The following is a 19,769-nucleotide window of genomic DNA, read 5'->3' as shown; positions in this document are numbered from 1 at the left end:
TGCTTTTTTTCTTCTTCTTTCAAACAAGAAGATTTATACCTTACCAGAGAGTCAGTGGTGATAGCAGTGGTGTCCCTCTCTGGGTCCGGCGGTCAGCCCCTCATCCCTCAATCTAGTGAGGGTAGGGTTGTGATTTTCTTCCAGGTTTTTAAGATGTATAGGATTTAGAGCAGTGATTCTCAAAGTGTGGTATATGTGCTGCTAGTGGTACACAGGCTTCATCTATTGCAGGTATGGGATCCTGGAAGGTCAGTATCCCTGTCTTCAAGATTATTAGAAAGCAACAGGCAAGTGTGTTTGATCAGGGTTAATGCAAATCTATGCAGGACACCGGCCTTCCAGGATCAAGCTTGCTCATCCGTGTTCTAGTGCTTCGCAGAGGAATCATAGAATTTTTATTGAGAAATATAATAACACATTTAACCCTTTTGACTCATTCAATCACACCGGTGTGATCACACTGTTCAGTTGCATCACTTGGTCAGTTGCTAAACTCAAATCTGCTTTCCAGCTATGACTGGAGTCAGAGAAAGATGCAGGCGGTGCTTGTAATAAAACACAAATCATCAGTATAAACAAAGACATGACTTTTATTGAAATACACATAGGTCATAGCAAAACATGAAAGTACAGACGTAGAGCATATCAAATACACCGTGAAATCTATAGAGAGGACTATAATAATCATTTTACACGTAATCTGATGATGCAGCAGCAGATCCACCGCTCTGCCCAGTTTTTTCATGTTGATTCTGTTATGATTTATGTTTTTTTTCCTGTTTTTTTTTTCACCCTCCTCTCCGTTTGCTCAACCCTAGGTTTCTTATTGGTTTATTATTCTGTCCATCATCATTATGACGCTCTCCGGTTCCACCAATCCCAGGACGAGCCGCAAGTATTTAAAGCCCTGTCAGTCCAGTGTGTGGTGTGCGCCCTGCCTCGGCGTACCCTTTGTGCTCCACGCAATTTGTTTGTGCAAATGCTTCGTCTATTTTGTGATCTCTCAGTTACTGTGATAATTCGAGTTGCTTGTTGAACTTTGTTGGCTTTAAGTAACATATGGAGATGATTGTGTGATTCTAAACTAAGATTTAACAAACTTATCCGGTTTGTTTTGTTTTAGTTTAGATTGATGTTTTGTTAGATTAGTTTGAGTGTTTTGCCACCCGTGTATTTTTGAGTTTTGTAGTTTGATTAGTTTAGTTCGGGTGTCGTACACACTGAAGATCTTAGTTTTTAATTGTGTTTCTTTTTGACGCCTAGTTTAGACATTAGATTTAAGGATTGTTTTGTTAATTTCTTTGATTTGGCTTACACTCGTTGTTCTTGTTTAAAGATAATAATTATAAATGTTTGTTTGTTTTTTCTCCCCCATTTATTATTGTTACATGTTTCAATTCAATTATTGAGTAAAAGCTTTAAATGAGAGTAACTGAACCTGGCCTCATTATTGATCTGTCGCACACATTACACCTGTCTCACTTAAATGTTACAGCATCCCACTTTACATCATAAAACACGTAACAATTCACATTTATTCGCCTTCAGTGTACGCTGGGGGAGATCCTGCAGGAGGATGTTGAAAGCATGGTTCTGGGACTTCTTGAGGACATTGAATGTACGTTTGGGGGATTTCTGCAGGAGGGTGTTGAATTAAAGGGTTGTTGTCCACAGGAATCTGCAGGATAAAATGTACATGGTCAGCTTAAGTTATTGGTCAGTGTTCAACAATTATTGCCCCATTACCCAGTTCCTCACACGTTTACAGCACACATTAAAGGTTTTGTGGATTTTTACTTCACAAAACTGAAATCATGCATGAAATCCAGATTCCCAATGTTTATTTTGCTAGCGCACATTGCTGGTCTTAATTCTGTCATGAAACTATGCGCATACAGGCTGTTAGGTCACCTAATTGGTACCTATGTGATTAGCTATATGGTGCATGAGATTGGTTGCTGTCGCCTCAACAGCCAATGAGCTTGCTCCTCAATTATTTAAATGATGTAGAGTGTTTCCAATGCTTGATCTGCCATAAAAATCAAAGCAGCAGCAGCGTAGCAGATCTATGCCACCAAGGCCAAACACATCAACATTACCATATGATTATTACCAAACTAAATCTCTCAGAGAGTTGTCATGACAGAAAATAGGTAAGCTGTTGCCTTCGCAATCTTTAATCAAAATGGTGAAATGATTAAATATGTCATCACATTGAAATAAAAGTCTGCAGCAACTTCTTGTTCACATGGACTTTGAGGGATTGGAGATTTAAGAGTAAAGAGTAGAAGACATACACAAACACAAGAAACACAAGTTTCTATCTGCATCCTAAGTGATCTTGAGATATTGAGCGCAGCATTCCGGCAAATTACCGGTTATGTTACAACTTCTCTTTCCGGAAAATATGCTAATTTATTAATATAATTAATATGTTGATCTCAGGTCATCATCACTGATTTATTAATATCATTTATATGTTGACCTCAGGTCATCATCACTGATTTAATAATATCATTAATATGTTGACCTCAGGTCATCATCACTGATTTATTAATATCATTTATATGTTGACCTCAGGTCATCATCACTGATTTATTAATATCATTAATATGTTGACCTCAGGTCATCATCACTGATTTAATAATATCATTAATATGTTGACCTCAGGTCATCATCACTGATTTATTAATATCATTTATATGTTGACCTCAGGTCATCATCACTGATTTATTAATATCATTTATATGTTGACCTCAGGTCATCATCACTGATTTATTAATATCATTTATATGTTGACCTCAGGTCATCATCACTGATTTATTAATATCATTTATATGTTGACCTCAGGTCATCATCACTGATTTATTAATATCATTAAAATGTTGACCTCAGGTCATCATCACTGATTTATTAATATCATTAAAATGTTGACCTCAGGTCATCATCACTGATTTATTAATATCATTTATATGTTGACCTCAGGTCATCATCACTGATTTATTAATATCATTAATATGTTGACCTCAGGTCATCATCACTGATTTATTAATATCATTAATATGTTGACCTCAGGTCATCATCACTGATTTATTAATATCATTTATTTGTTGACCTCAGGTCATCATCACTGATTTATTAATATCATTAATATGTTGACCTCAGGTCATCATCACTGATTTAATAATATCATTAATATGTTGACCTCAGGTCATCATCACTGATTTATTAATATCATTAATATGTTGACCTCAGGTCATCATCACTGATTTATTAATATCATTTATATGTTGACCTCAGGTCATCATCACTGATTTATTAATATCATTAATATGTTGACCTCAGGTCATCATCACTGATTTAATAATATCATTAATATGTTGACCTCAGGTCATCATCACTGATTTATTAATATCATTTATATGTTAACCTCAGGTCATCATCACTGATTTATTAATATCATTAATATGTTGACCTCAGGTCATCATCACTGATTTATTAATATCACCGATCATGACCTGAGGTCAACATAAATATGATATTAATGAATCAGCGATGATGACCTGAGGTTAGCACATTCATATCCAGTGTTGGGAGTAATGCGTTACAAAAGTAATGAATTAAAGTAATGTATTACATTTTCCTGTAACGCAGTAGTGTAAGGCATTACTAATACATTTTCAGTAATATTTTACTTAGTACATGTTCAGTAACGCGTGCGTTACAACACACTTTTCGGCCGCAAGACATTAACAAATAAAAAATACCGCAGTTCTATTTCCTGTTAGTGGCTAGAGCATATATGCGTGTGCTGTCATTAATCTCCCTCTGGCTATGGGACCTTTTTACTTTGAACGCGGAATGATTTCAGCTTCTGAGCTCAAGGTCCGGCGATATTGGCTCAGCCCGGTTCGCAGTACGCACAGCGGAAAAGTGGCAAATAGATGAAAATGGCAAAAGACAGTGCATTCACGAGACGGACGTACGTGCATATGGCGTTATTTCACTGACAAATGTCGTAAACTCATTCATGTAATACGAGCGAGTGAACGTGCCGGTTTCCTCTGTGGACAAAACTCCTCGCGTTCACTCAACACAGGCTGGGCTGCTCACGTGCTAACGACCTGCTCTCGCTCCGTCAGATGATGCAGACTCACAATCTGTGCCTTGTGTTTCCTCTTCCTTTCGTGCTGTTGCTCTACAGAGATCCTCCTATTTAATTGTTATCCCAATAATGTTTATATGGTTTATATATTGCTACACTATTTACTCACAGGTTAAGATAAATTCTATAATAAATACTAGTGTTTTTGAGAGTAAGGTATACTGCCTATGTTTTAGGCTAGTATTTACAATGAATGCTTAAGCATACTGTCGTGATAAGAATAGTGAACTCATAAAATTAAATATAAAGTGTAGTTTTACTACAGTAAAGTGTGGTGAATTGTAGTACAATCTACCCCATATTGTAAAAAAAAAAAAACTACAGCACTGGATCATTTGTTTATATTACACTACACTGTAAATTCTAACATGTTCAGTTTACTTAAAAAAAGTTTGGAAACCGATTGCCTTATTTTTGCAATATAAACTTACAAGGAAATCTTAAGTTAAGTTTAATTATTGCCTTGAAGTAAGAAAACTAAAACTTATAAAGTAAACTAACTGTTAAAAATTAAGTAAGTTTAATAGAAAATTCTAGTTAACATACTTGTCATTATTTAGTAATCTTACTTAGGGTTTTATAGTAAGATTACTTTAATAACTCTATTTAACTAATACTGTTCTACCATGTTCAGTTAACATCTTGAATGCTAGTAGTCTCAACATTGTTTTAATCCACCATTTTAAGTAATGTCAACTAAAGAAACTACGTGCAATCGGTTTCCACATTTTCTTCAATTAAACTGAACATAAAATATGTAGTTCAACCTACAAGTAATAACATTATACAGGTCTTAAATGTAAACATTTTATTTGACAAAATTAGCAGAATTTCACAATACACTTGTGATATTTTAGTATCACAATACACTTGTACACAATACAGTTTTGTAAAAACCTGTTGTAAAGTGCTGTAATATACTGTAAACAGCAATACAGACAAAAAATATAATAAACATGTTCAACCCTAAAACACAAGTTTTCGAAAAGGTTTGAAAATCTATCAAAAAAACTTTAAATACTTGACACTTGGAAAAAAGATACTTGAATTAGTGTAATTAAACATGCCATTGCACCAGCACCTTAAACATGGCAGCATATAGACACTCACAGAGGAACAGATATTAAGCTTTAAAGCTAATTTGTTAGACTGTGTAGTTTAGATTTTCCTACAGAAAATATCACATTAGTGTGGTCAAAAGTATTGAGTTTGGTATCAATCAATACTGAAATATTAAAAATATCCATTTTCCACCAGCATTTGAGTGCTACTGAGCTCGTTCTTAAACACCATTGATTGGCCACTGTGTTCACATGCTCAACAGAAATGACTGTGATTGGCTGTGACTGTCATAGGTTTACCATTTTTCACTGAGTCCAAACAAAGTTACACAGACACTGAAGTGTTTCAAAGCCATGTCGATAGCTGATTTGTTTAGAAGCTAACATATAAGCTATCTGGTGATGAATCGACTGATCGACAGTGCTTTGAAGTTATCCAGTGTCTTTGTATCTTTGCACCTGGTGAACAGTGGTGAAGTGTGGTAAAAATAATGACCTTCAAAGCCAATCAGTCATATCTACTGAGCATGTGAACACAATGGCCAATCAGTTCTTGCAATGTTAGTGGGAAATGGATGGACTTTTTTTTTTATTTATTTCAGTACCGATTGGTACCAAACTCAATACTTTTGACAACCCTATAAATCACAATACACTTTTTTGGTAAAAAAAAAAAGTGTTTTAAACACGAAAATGCTGCAGTCCTAAATGTAACACTGCAAACAGCAACATGTTAAAAAGCAACACTTTGTAATTAAACATGCCATTATACCTGAACCTTTAAACATAAAGCACAGCAGTATATAGGCACTCGCCGAATAAAACACATTACGCTTCCGTCCCAGCAAAAGCAACACACGTTGAACAAATTCAAATGCATTGCTCAAAGTCTTTGGGTAGTCCGAATTCAGTGTGTAAATCAAAGCAAAAAAAGAGACATACTGCATGTGGCAAAGTCCATAACCACTTTTCCTTCCAGTATAAAGGCCCACATTGCATCCATAATGAGGTTCTTTAGACATCTTCACACACGACAGTCAGCAGGCCAACATCTTCTGCACTGAAGTCCGACTCTACAATTACATCCTATGAATAGAGAAAGAAAAATAAGTAAAGTTTGATATTCTAAATGGCACTAATAAAGCCTGTAGTGGCCAGGAGACCAAAAGCAGAGGTGAAAAAAATACAATTCCTTGTGCTTAATTTAGTAACACTTTAGTAGGAACCAATTACCCTATTAACTAGTTGCTTATTAGCATGACTATTTGTGTTTATAGTACATTTTACATTCAAATGCTTCTTATAAGAAGGCCTTGCTATGGTGCTCCTTCTTCAATGTAGACCAACACGATGGATTTGCCTGTACTGCTTCTACTAGGCTTGTCATGATAGTGGAATTTATTACCAATCCATATAGTAATTTTAAAAACATCCATTTCCTGCTAACATTTGAGCATTGTTGAGTGTCATTTCTGTTAAGCATGTGAACAGAATGGCAAAACAGTGCTGTTTAAAAATGTGCTCAAAAGTGCTTAAAATGTTATCAGGAAATTTGCTGCTTAAAATTGCAGCAGAGATTGGTACTAAATTCCAGTATCTTGAACATGATACTATTCTAAAGGAACAATACATTTTTTTAATTAAAGAAACACTGTAATGTAATAAAACAAACTGCAGTAAAAGTACTTTTAAAACATTTTCAAGAAATTAAATGCAAATGTGTGAGAGACTAATTGGTGCTACATAATCAATATAAATATTTTGTAGGGAAAACTTAATAAATTGGGAACCGATTCATGAATGCATTTGGTTTTGCTAGATTAAAGCAGTGAGTCAAGTTTGCATTATTTAGCACACTTTTTAAAAATGTATTAATTACTTTTTTTAATAAGAAAATTGATGTTTTAGTATGGCTTTTAGAACAAGGGTGCAGCCATCTACAATCCCACAGCAGGTGACTTCACAGGGTTGGTTATAATACGGAGCATCTTTGACTTTGTGGCTTTTAACACTATCTTTTTACATCTTAATCCAGCAGGTTCTTTCAACTGAAATTATATTTCTCTCAACATATTACATAGGTATTACACTTATTAAGATTTTTTTTTCAAGCTAATCTTCCTCCTTTTCAAAACAAGTGTGTTTAAAAATTAAAGAAATGCATTCATTACTTCACTGGCCTATGAAGCTAACTGACCCTGTGACGGCACAAGCTGCTGTATTTGCAACATAGCAATGCTCTTGCTCCAAAGGCCATAATATAACATCCCTCTTACTTTCAAATACTTACATTAAATGCATTTGTTTTATTTTTATAAAATTGAAAATTTTTATTAATAAGTGAAGTAAACTGGAATGACTGCTTCATTTCCAGTCTAAGAAAGCAGAAACAATAATACTACTTACAAAACACATCCTGAAAATTTCTTTAGACTCATCCCTCTAAAGGACTGAAAGACCCCGGAGAACTGCTGCCAGATGACCTTGAAAAAGTAAAGACAGGTAGACATGCATTATAGCCCAATGAAAACATCAAATGCAATTTATTGCAATCAAATGCAAATTATGATTCAAAGATGATGTCACAAAAATACCTTTGAATTAACATGTTGAAAATTTCTTCTAGTTTTCTTCTGCAATTTTCTCCTGTTTTTTTTTTTTTATTTCAATCAAACGAGCAGTGTGTGTCCAATGCAGCGTAGAACTTGGATCTCACATTTCTTCCTGATATTCGATTGAATTCTGCAAAGATCCAATCAAAACATTATTAGTCATTAATAACATTCAAAAACACAAATTCACAAAATCACACAAAGTTTTGAAAAGAAAACAAACCTTCTGCAGCACTTGCATCAGCTGGTGTTTCCTCTATGACTTCCTTCTGGATGTCACTGTTGTGCACAAAAACGTAAAGTGTTATTGACATGGCTAAGCGAAATTCTAAAACAAAAAACAGAAATCAGAAACACATGCAATGATACAATGTAATGCCATTTAGCAACAGATGTTACACTTTAACATGACATAGTTAAATGTTCTTGAATAATAAAAGCTGCCAAATACTCCCGGCGCCTGTCATCAAAAGCATGAGCTATACTTGTCACCAAACAGTAATAAACACAACCCCCGATTAAATATAATCATGTCATTGTTGCTGGTGTGCCTTACTTTTATGCGCATTAAAAGTGGAATAAATATTTGTCTCAATTGATGTCTTTAAAAGGACACTGAACTTTCTGACTAGGGTTGCACGGTTTACCGGTACTATGGTAGTATCGTGATACTATGGCTCCAAGATACTGGCGGTGCCACTGTAGTTTGTAAACGGTAGTATTGTCATTAACAGTCTGCCTACAATACATAATGCTGCATGTGAAAAAGTCACTAAAATACTTACACGATTCAGCAACAATAGATCATTGTATTTTAATAGTCTATGGAGCCTTCTAAGGATGTAAAACTGTAGAATTTGCGCCTTTTATAGTAGCCTATTGCATATTTTGTGATGGTTCATTTTGAATCAGAATTCGTTTATTTCTGTTCCTGTCAATATGATATAATAGCTACAACAACCAAGACAATCTATTAAAAAGAATGACTCATAAAGTGAAATTTTGAATTACTTTGGATTCTTATCCGATAATAAGTGTGAAAAAAGTATGATAGATGAAAAACCCAAAATAGCAACAGGAAACAATTTTTGACCACTTCATATAGCCTAGGTTTGTTGGAAAAATGCTCTTTTCTTTATGTATCTTTATTTTAATGTATTTTTTTGCTGGAATGAATACATTTTAGGTGAAGAGATGTGCAAATACTTTTTTCAACAATAAGGGAATTATTTAAATTCAAGTAGGCCTATAATAACATATACAATATATTATTTCTGACATTTTTCTTTATTTCATGGATTTAAGTTATGAATTACAGTATTGCAATACTACTTGGTATCACCATACTTCAGCTGGTATAGTATTGTAACATAAATTAATGGTATCACAACACAACAACCCTATTTCTAACTAGTCCTCAGATGATTATTCAAATGGACAAAATATTCGGACTATTCTTGATCATGCAGTTCTTTGCTGAGAATTTTGTTAAATGTACTTTTAATGCATTAAACGATTTAAAATTACCCTGACACTCAGTATGGAGACAAGGTAACGTTAATAGAACAATTCATGAATATGTTCTATGGCTTGTGCGGTATTTTTCAAAAAGTTTTCTTTGATGTGTAAGTGCAAAACTTACATTTCCACTGCATATCAGCTCACAAACTGGTAGTCTGAAATAAAAAATAAATAAAGGGTATAATATTACAAACCAAATATGCCACTCACAATACTCTAATGGTGTGCTACATTTTAAACAACCTTGTAATTGTTCAAATTTATTTGCCCTAAATTGTTAAAAATGAGTGAAACCTTCTTTAAAAATGCAAACTAACAGGTTTGGCAAAGCCTGTTTCTTTACAGAAAGTTTGCTTATAACAAAGGCTTGTTGATGCCTTTGTGTGATATTGAGCAAACAAAGGGATGTTTCTGTGCTTGGTTGTACGAGTTATACCACTTCATCATTAACGTTATCCATCACACATATTCAGTCGCGTCTGGTCAGATTTATTTGTCATTACAGCAATACAAAACACTCAATAACGTAACGGCAACACTGGAATAAACCTTCAAAACGGCATAAAGAAAAGACAAATAGCATATAAAACAAATAAATGAGTTAATTAAATATCTCTCGCATTTTCATAAGTTTAACTTTAAGTTTCATAGGGATTGTTAGCATAAGCACACTTTAGCATCATGTGTAAATATGTATCTGCCTCATACAGTGACACGAATCGTAATCGCATCGAAATCCTAAATTACCTACGACACCCACGGGTCCATTTTGAGCTGAAACTGCTTTATAATGTTCTAAAAGCATCGGCGGGTTAAAACTGCTGCTGCCCCGGCGATCATGGAGAAAAAAACGACTGGTCTGGTCATGAGCCGCTCGCTGACGCCGGACCGAATCACAGCTGATCTCCTCACCTGCTTCCTGCAGGTGATCTCATAAAAGTAAATCTTAAAAAAAAAACACGCATATTTTCGTCACAACAAGCGCCACTAAAGTTCAGCGATAACTAACGTTACTGTATTTGTAATGCGGATAAATAGGTTTCGTTTTCTTTTTTAAAAATGTAGACCTACAGCTATGTGTTAACTTTACATCTATCTGAACGGATCATTGCGCGCGCTCTTGCTCTCTCAGTGCATCATTTAAAATGGCGCGGCCCGCTCTTTTAGAGCATAACGCCCACTTTACAAATTACTACTAACTTTACAAATTATTAATAGTTATTAAAAAGGACTAAGCAGCTAAAAATAGCTTATCTAGTAAAGTAGACAGTATTGCAAATAACGTGCAGTGGTCAAAACGTTTAGTCACAACATCATGGGCTATTAATTAGTTCACAAAACAGCAAACAATTTCACAAAGTGCAGGAAATAAACAGATTACTGATACTATACAAATAAAATCAAAGTAGTAATTAAAACGAAAAGTTTACCTTGATTTACAGCAGTACATCTCAATATGAAATCCTGTCCTTCAATGGCGGTGCTGGGTGGCGGTTGGTTGTGACTCAGGATGGGGGATGGGAAATCACCACCCAGTACGCATGCGTAACAGCATGGCTTAGCCCTTATAAGCAATTTTACTCAAATTACATTAGTTATGGGAACTTTATACCTTACTATGTCAGCAACACTAATGCATTTCTAGTAAACTCAACAATTAGCTTAAAATTAAGTAAACACACTAGAATTTTGATAGTAAGGAATACTATTCGCATTTACAGTGTACTTGTGTTACCATAGCAACTATAGTATTACCACAAAAGGGTAATTACAGTACTTAATGACAATGTGTGTTCAGGGGCCCTGTGGAACAGCTTCTTCTCAAAATGAAGATGATGGCAGGGAAAATGTCCTCCACAATCTCATCAACAATGTGGAAGACAACAGACACTAGTTCACTTTATTTTAGTTGCCATAAAAAATGTGATTGATAATGAGATTTATTTGAAGAGTGAATAGTACAGTAGGCTATAATACCTTATCAAGTGTTTCTATTAGTTCCATTTCTGCTTGCGTTAGTTTTTATATTTGTCTAAATGCTTTTTTATTTGAAATATCTCACCATATAACATACAGCCAACAATGTTATGGTTTATTAGATTAAAAAATATAAGTCTATTTTAATATTTTGGTTATTGTTAATAAATAGTGTATTAATATAATTCATATCAAAAAGCTTGAAAGGAAGAGGGAACACAAGACACGAATTGTGAGTTTGCATATAATCTCACTGAGAGAGCAGTGTACTGAGAGCAAGAAAACTTGTGCGTGAGCAGTGCAAATTTGAGAGATCGTGAGAATTTGTGCGCAAGCAGCGTATGTGAGAGCTCGCAAGCAGTTTTGTCCACAAACAGGAAATCGATGCACAAACATTATACTGAGAAAACTGTTCATCATGCTCACTTTGTGCAGGACGGTTTTGTGTTGTAAACCATTTGAATGTAAAGTAAGTACAATAATGGCAACAATAAGAAAAGAAACTAAATCTGCATTTTGTCATGGCATTGGAGTTTACATATCGGCCTGTTGTGTCTAATATGAATATAGCCAAGCCATTCACAGATATTGCCAGATAATCACTTTACCTCTACCATACTTTTAACAGATCATTTGTAACTCTGGCTGTCATCCTTTCTTGCATTGTCTTGAGCCTTCACATTGCCAATTATATACTATATTGTTAGTAGCCTGGAGAGGTCACAGTCATTCTGCTACATCAAATCACTTTCTACTGGATGTAAAATGCTCATTATAGAACATTATAGAATTTTATAATGTTAAGTTCTAATTCTGCAGTTATTTTGGTGAAAGTAACTAAAAAGTAATATAAGAGTAATGTAACTTATTACAATTCTGAGACAGTAATATTGTAAGGTAAGGGATGAGATTTAAATAACAGTAATAAGTAATCTGTAATGTATTACAGTTTGGAAGTAACTTGCACAACACTGTTCATATCTAACAGAATAAATAATCGGATTAAATCGACTGAATCACAGTACGTAAGCGTCTTGTATACTCTCTTTTGTTTAAACAAATGCTGTTTGTTCTGCATTTCAGCCGTTTATCTTTAAATGAAGCTGAACGCGACACAATAGAAATTGGCAGTGGCATAATACATACTAAAACAGACATATTAGACAAATTAGTGGAGGCTTTAAGCTATAAAAATACCAAATTTAATCGCGTTTGAAAGCTAGGCACACAGTTAAAACAATTCAATTTGTTATCTTGTTTTAATTTGAGCTAGAAAGACTTGTATGGATGGCTAATTAGGCTAACTTGTCGATGCAAACTAAAGTTAAATGTTCACTAAGCTGGATAAAAAGAGCAAATCCATAAACAAATAATAATTTTGCGATCATTCTGTAACTTAAATTGATAGGAGAAAACTCATGGTCTTGCCTTTTCCCTTGTCCTCTTCACTGGTAAAAATGCAAGTGTGTGTTTTCTTCTCTCTTTTTTTTTGCGGGCTTTGCAGAGGGGCACATAATGATGACGTTATGACATTTGAATGACTGATGGAGTTGTTGTCCCTGGGTCATTATAAAAAAATGTTGGTCTCAGGCAGAAATGTATTGTAACGAAGTAAAACTACTTCACTACTGTACTTAAGTACTAAAAGGCAGTATCTGTACTTTACTGGAGTATTATTTTTTTCTCCTACTTCCACTTTTACTTAAGTACATATTTTCCATGAGTTTAATACTTTTACTCCGATAGATTTTTTATGTGCTGCATCGATACTCGTTACTAGGGGTGTCAAAATGATCGATATCAGTTCAGTAATAGGTCATAACCGGTTATTACGTGATGACGTCATTTATCTCCTATGCGCGATGTCGCAATACTATGGCGAAGGACGGAGGCGCGAGGGTGAGGCGGCACAGCATACAAGCCGCTAGTTTACTATTAGGGAGAAATGTTGTAAAACTTCACCTCTGCCTATCTCTCGCTCTCTCACTTTGGACATTTGACCCGCTGGCCAGTTTGTAAGGTAACTTTTCCTCTCTTCTTAGCTGTTAAAGCTGTGGATCCAGACATGAGCGTGCCTCATGTGCAATTAAGTTTTCTCCACTGTGTCTATTACCTGTGATAATCGCGTATTCTTCCCGCCATGAGTGAACAGCGCTTGTATTTTTAAAGCCCTTTCTGTTGAGGACAATAACCAATCATAGCCGTGTAAGACCCGCCTGTCAGCGCTCAAAAAGCAGGCGGGATAATATTGACATGAGTTTATTAGCTGTAAATGCGCGTGCTGTCTTCTGTGCATGAGTTTTGTTTGATACATCCAGGAAGAGTGTTTTCTTTGAGCAGGTCAAATTAAGGGCACAGTTCGTATATCTGACTGCTGTATTAAAGGACAAAATTTTATTACAAAAAACCCTTTAACTGTCACACCAAGACAAAAGCAATAGAATTTCTTTTTTGATTGCATTTCTTAACTCCTAATGTCGCTAGTTAACACAATCAGTGCATTTTTATTCAACACATCACATTATTCCTAAAATATCAGCCTCTACCAAATGGTTGAGATTTTGGTTTATGGTAAAAGTACCAGAATTAATAAATGTACTACAGAAAATATGAACTGTAAGACCAATTTCATTAAAAACATAATAAAAATAAATAAAATTATTACTAAATCATAGCCATAAGCCATAAAATATTTCAGATTTTCATTTAACGCAGTAATATACACATTTTCCTGTTTTTTTTTTTACAATAAAATCAAAATCAAGTGAATTAGTGAAGCAGGATTTAGTTTGCTTGTTTAGAATAGTTTCACGAGTGCTTCCAGAAGACAGAACTCCTGTTTATTGTGCATTAACCAATCAAACTTCAAAACTCCCAAAGTGTGAGTGTGTCTTTGTGTGTGTGAGTGAGAGTGAATAATGTGTGAGTAAGAGAAAACAACAGTGTGTGTGTGTGTGTGTATGTGTATGTGTAAGAGAGAGTGTAAAAACAATTGCAACCTATGTAATGTCCCCACAATTCACAAAAATGTGTGTGTGAGAGAGAGATAGAGAGAGAACTGTGTGTGTGAGAGTGTATGAATGTGTGAGAGTGGGGAGAGAGTGTACATTTAGGTGTGTGCAGGGCAGTGTGTGTGTGTGTGTGTATGTGTGTGTGTGAGAGAGAGAGAGAGAGAGAGGGAGAGAGAGTATGTATGTGAGTGAACATGCTGAATTATCTCATCAGTGAAGGCATTTTCGGGTAAAAGGGCCTGACGATGTGAGCTCTTGTACCATAGAAACTATTTACAGAGAAAAACAGTATCATAAGCCATGTTTCTTTTCGTTCTGCTTAATCAAGTACCCCAAAAAAGATATTTAAAATAAACAAAACAATTAGTGTAGTTTGACTGCTTTCTTTAATAACGACATTACACAATACTTGTACTTTTGCTTTCAGTACTTGAGTAGTAAATTTTGAAATAAACTACTTGCAATACTTAAGTACAAAAAATGTTGAATACTTTTGTACTTCCACTTATGTATGGTGCTTAAAGAGCACTTCTACTTCTACTCAAGTCACTTTTTGATAAAGCACTTGTACTTTTACTTAAGTATGGGTCTCTAGTACTTTATACATCTCTGGTCTCAGGGCAACTAGCACTTGGCAAAATCAGGACATGGCGGCTGTATTGGCCATATTAATATGTCACCTACTGTCTATCCTATAAGCCAAAATGTATCTGATGGGTTCTGCTGATGTATTACTCACCTAAGGAAAATTGCAGCAGGTGACTTTACAGCCAAATGCAGACAGCCAGATGGAGATGAAGAGCTCAAGGATGGAGAACAGCAGCAAAAAACCACTCAAGAGATTCTGAGAGAACATTCAACATAAGCATAAAGAATAACAACAAAGAGAAGTCAAGTATGTAGTCCTTTAGCTACAGCATACTAATAAACTAAACAAAATCTAAAGGCTTCTACACACTGGGACGTTTTTTATTTGCGTTTATCGTCAGCGATTTATGAGATGTTTTTCAGTGTTCAAACCCAGGCGCTTTTGACTGGCGTCAAGCAGACGAGTATGCTAAATCACTCTTTTGACGTTAGATGGCGCTGCATTTGGCAATTTATTGGTGACTCAAACAAGCATGGATGGTTTAAGCAGCAGCTCTAGCTCTAGCGATGAAGAAATGGTTATTGTTCACCAGTGCAGTAAGCAGCTCCACGTTCATATCGCCTCTGGGCATCTTCTTCAATGTGCGCTCACATTGACAGTTTTGCGCTTGAGCGCCTCCAAGTGCTGTTTACTGTAACTTCAGCAGCTCCGTGCACATGAACAAAAGTGCCGATCTGATTGGTGGAGAAGGTTTTGACGCTTCAAATGAAAAAAACGAGCATGAGCATGATTTTTTTTCAAAATGACACTTTTGCACCTGGCATTTTGCGCGTTGGAGTGCACAATCCCATTGGCGCCCTTTATTTAGTTACGAGGCGTTAAACGTCAACGGAAAACGCGAGCAAAAAACGTCTCGGTGTGCACAGGCCATAAAAGTAATGTTTAAAGGTGCCAGAGAATAAAAGTCTGTATATAGTTAGACATATGTTTTCAGTTCTTGAAACCTTGAGCCTCAAATGCCCGTTTCCTCATTGTCAGGGAAATCATGTGAGTGTAAAATCAGGCCAATCTGAGCAAAATTCTGACTCTTAGAATCCACATGAGATCATTAATAGACATGCCCCATTTCACAACATCTCTTAGTGAGGTTACAACAGTTATTGTTGAATTAAGTTTCACACAGCTCATTATATTTCCTATAATGTCGGACTCTTATTATTATAAAGCCATCTCTAATAAAGTCTTTAGTTAGTTTAATGTGTAGTTTTAAGTGAAGTTTAGTATGAATGTTTGTAATGAGGTAACAAACACATGTAAACTGCTTAATATAAGCGTTAAATGCATGGTGTCATATCACTCAGCTCTTACTCTCATTTGTCTATGAAAAGACACCAGAAGCGTATCTGTTTACATGGAGCTTGATATTAATTGCTGACGTTGTTTTCAGATTTATTACCTACAAAATACTCAAAACACATCTGTGCTGGTTATCTTTGTCGATTTAGCCTTTAATATCCACAATATTTACAAGCCATTATGAACATGTAGCTCTTCTCCACTTCAGTTAAAAACAATTGTCTTTTAACAAGGAATCTACTCTAACAATTTTTGTTCAAATATTCTTTATAACTTAAGTATGATCATTTTGTACATGAATGCCAGAGTACATTACACTGTGTGAATGCCAGAGACAAGGACCAATAACTTTGGCTCTAAATGGACTTATGAAAATATTTAACCTATCCATGCCACATATATATGTGAATATTAGTGACAATTTAAACAGTGTATCAGCGCATTCTATGGCACCTTTATGTCAATATTAGTATCCAGTGTAAATGAACAGTAATATCTTGTCAAGTTCTGGACAGCATTGGACAGATGAGTGCAGATTACGCTTGATTTTCACAAGTGCACCGGTCACACAGTGATCTTACTGTAATTATAAAATAAAACATTAATACTAAAATGATATCAATACAAGAGTTGATGACTTACAAAATAATCCTCACAATAATTGTAGAGTCTGCAGTAAGTGTAGGGTCCAATAGTCAAACCCAGTGAAAGCATAATAATGGCAATGCCCGTTGCTATGGCACTGAAAATGTTCATCCCGAGGGAAGCTCTCACCTACAGTAGACACACAGAAATAGAAAGGTTTTGTATCATGTTGTGTTAACACACTGTGGTTAAACAGATGATAGATTATGTGGAAAGTGATAACATTTTATTGACAAATGAATACAATTAAGGGTCTAAGTATATGTATGAATAATTGACCGAATGGAAAGTCTCTCTGTAGAACGTTTTCAGTCTGATCACTAAACATTTGCTAGTAAATGTGTCGAGTTATGATCAACACTGTTTACTTCAGCTCATGTATCAAGTTTATAAGTCACAACCCCGCACAGGAGATTAGAGTGGCTGAATTTGCAACACGTCAATTTACCAACTCCTACTAAATTACAAGAAAGTTAGTGGCTGTTTAACTGGAAGAAGAATACAGCAAACCAGTCATCTAAACAGTGTGTGCCTGTTGTAAGTGTGTAGCCTAAGTGTTTAGAGAATTGGACTTTTGATCTAAAGTTCGCAGATTTGAGTCTCAGGTTTCAAGCTGAAGTGGGTGCCATTAGCAAGGGATCCCAACTGCTCCCTGATGCCCTGGATGTGTGTTTATGGGTGTGAGTCACTTTGGATAAAACCATCTGCTAAATGGTTAAAAAACGAGCAGATCCTTTAATCCTGTGATTTAAATTTCAGTGAACCAACAGTCTAGTATGAGTTTAAAATAATCCTTTACAGAAAACATGAAAAAGGCCTCCTTTTTAAAATCGTACAATTTCAGTAGAAGTTTAATTTGTTAAGAAACCTTTAGGGTGTCACGATCAGTAATGATAATTATTTTATTTATAAAATAAATCTGAGTCTGAGTCAGATCAGAGTTTCAACAGTCATGTCAAAGCAGTCAGTAAATCAGCATACTATCATCTCAAAAACATAGCAAGAATCAGATGCTTTGTTTCTAGTGAAGATTTAGAGAAACTTGTTCATGCTTTTATCAGCAGCAGGGTGGATTACTGTAATGGACTCCTCACTGGTCTTCCTAAAAAGACAGTCAGACAGTTGCAGCTCATCCAGAATGCTGCAGCCAGAATTCTGACCAGAACCAGGAAATCAGAGCACATCACACCTGTCCTCAGGTCTCTACACTGGCTGCCAGTTACATTCAGAATAGATTTTAAAGTATTATTACTGGTCTATAAATCACTAAATGGCCTAGGACCTAAATACATCACAGATATGCTCACTGAATACAAACCCAACAGATCACTCAGATCTTTAGGATCATATAAACTAGAAGTTCCAAGAGTTCAGTCAAAGCAGGGTGAATCGGCTTTTAGCCACTATGCCCCTCACTGCTGGAATCAGCTTCCAGAAATGATCAGATGTGCTCCAACATTAGGCACATTCAAATCAAGACTGAAAACACATCTGTTTAGCTGTGCCTTTACTGAATGAGCACTGTGCTGCGTCCGACAGATTGCACTATCATGTTTTTCTCTTCTTCTTCATTCTTTCATATCACATTTTACCTGTTTTTATGTTTTGTTTTGTTTTTACGCATTTTTATTATTTGTTTTTATTTTTATTTTACTTGTTTCTTTTATTCTTGTTTATGTAAAGCACTTTGAATTGCCACTGTGTATGAAATGTGCTATATAAATAAACTTGCCTTGCCTTGCCTATTACTGTCTGTAAGACTCATTTGAGTTCATATTTAGGTTATTTACTAAAATATATAATTTAAATCGTTCATGGAGCTGAATGAAGTAAATAGTCTGTATAAAGAAAGTTGAAAACAAACCTGTGCAAAAAAGCTAACCTTTATAACCAGATTATTTAACAAAATATGATACTGCAGTAAAATATCTGTGTTTTTTATAAGCATGATATATAAAAGATTGAGAGGGTATGTAAAGTGAATTGTTTGTTTTGGAAGTCGGCCAATCGTGTAATATCTGTGTCGTCATCAGAGCTCATGCAGTCGCTCTTCAGATGCTGCACCGGCTGAATCAGTCGTCTGATCTCGGAGCGCTGTCACGTGGCGTCGGCGCAGCATCAATCCGGACAAAATTTCTAACCAGCATGCACCACTTTAAGACGCTCGATCGATCTGCGCAGTGCTGCATGAAGTCGAACGCACCTTTTGTATTCATAATGTGACCCTTTCATTCTAGTTCCCCTGTGTCTCACCCCTGTATGCAATCAGTTTAATCATCCCCAGTGTATTTATACTCCTGTGTTTTTTTCAGTCCTTCATCCAGTATTTTCAGTTGTGCTTCATCATATGTCAGTCCTGAGTCTCCTGTGTTATCGATGTCCTTCCAAGTGAGTGACTGTAAATAAATCTATGTATTTGATAAATCCTGTGATCCTCTTGCCTTCCTAAGTTAGCCAAGGCATGACTGTGTGTCTGATTAAAAGGCCATGATTAGGTTAATTAAAAAGAGTGTCGAATCTTTTAAAATTGCGATGTCAATAATATTTATGTGCAAATACTTACAGACCAAATCACTACAAGCACCCAGTGTTTAGACCCATGAAAAGAACAAGTGTTGTGCACATACCAAACATAAACCGGCTGGTGAATCAATTTTGTTTTCAGCAGCAATGGAGAGCGAGCCTGCAGTAATGTACTGAGAACAGAGAGAAGAGCAAAACTTACAGCTTATGACGGAAAACACACACACACACACACACACACACACACACACATACATGGTTCTCAACCAGAATGAGCATTTTACTGCCACATGAAGCACTCCCTCAACC

At 35.5% G+C, this 19,769-nt stretch overlaps 1 non-coding gene across 3 annotated transcripts in view; it reads right to left on the bottom strand.

Moving 5' to 3' along the window:
* Nucleotides 1-568: 568 nt before the first annotated feature.
* ms4a17a.14 (membrane-spanning 4-domains, subfamily A, member 17A.14) overlaps nt 569-19,769 on the bottom strand; it is a 51,607-nt gene continuing 32,406 nt past the window's right edge. For all 3 annotated transcript variants that reach the window (XR_012402656.1, XR_011011360.2, XR_012402657.1), the window contains exons 4-7: nt 19,565-19,633; nt 16,935-17,066; nt 15,087-15,191; nt 569-1,678 (exon numbers count right to left, since the gene is read on the bottom strand). This is a non-coding gene — a transcript (membrane-spanning 4-domains, subfamily A, member 17A.14). The remainder of the gene's footprint in view (nt 1,679-15,086; nt 15,192-16,934; nt 17,067-19,564; nt 19,634-19,769) is intronic.

This window comes from Danio rerio, chromosome 4, assembly GCF_049306965.1.
Source record: "Danio rerio strain Tuebingen ecotype United States chromosome 4, GRCz12tu, whole genome shotgun sequence".
Lineage (NCBI taxonomy): Eukaryota > Metazoa > Chordata > Actinopteri > Cypriniformes > Danionidae > Danio > Danio rerio.
The sequence above is the reverse complement of the archived record's forward strand: the minus strand, read 5'-3'. Positions and strand labels throughout refer to the sequence as shown.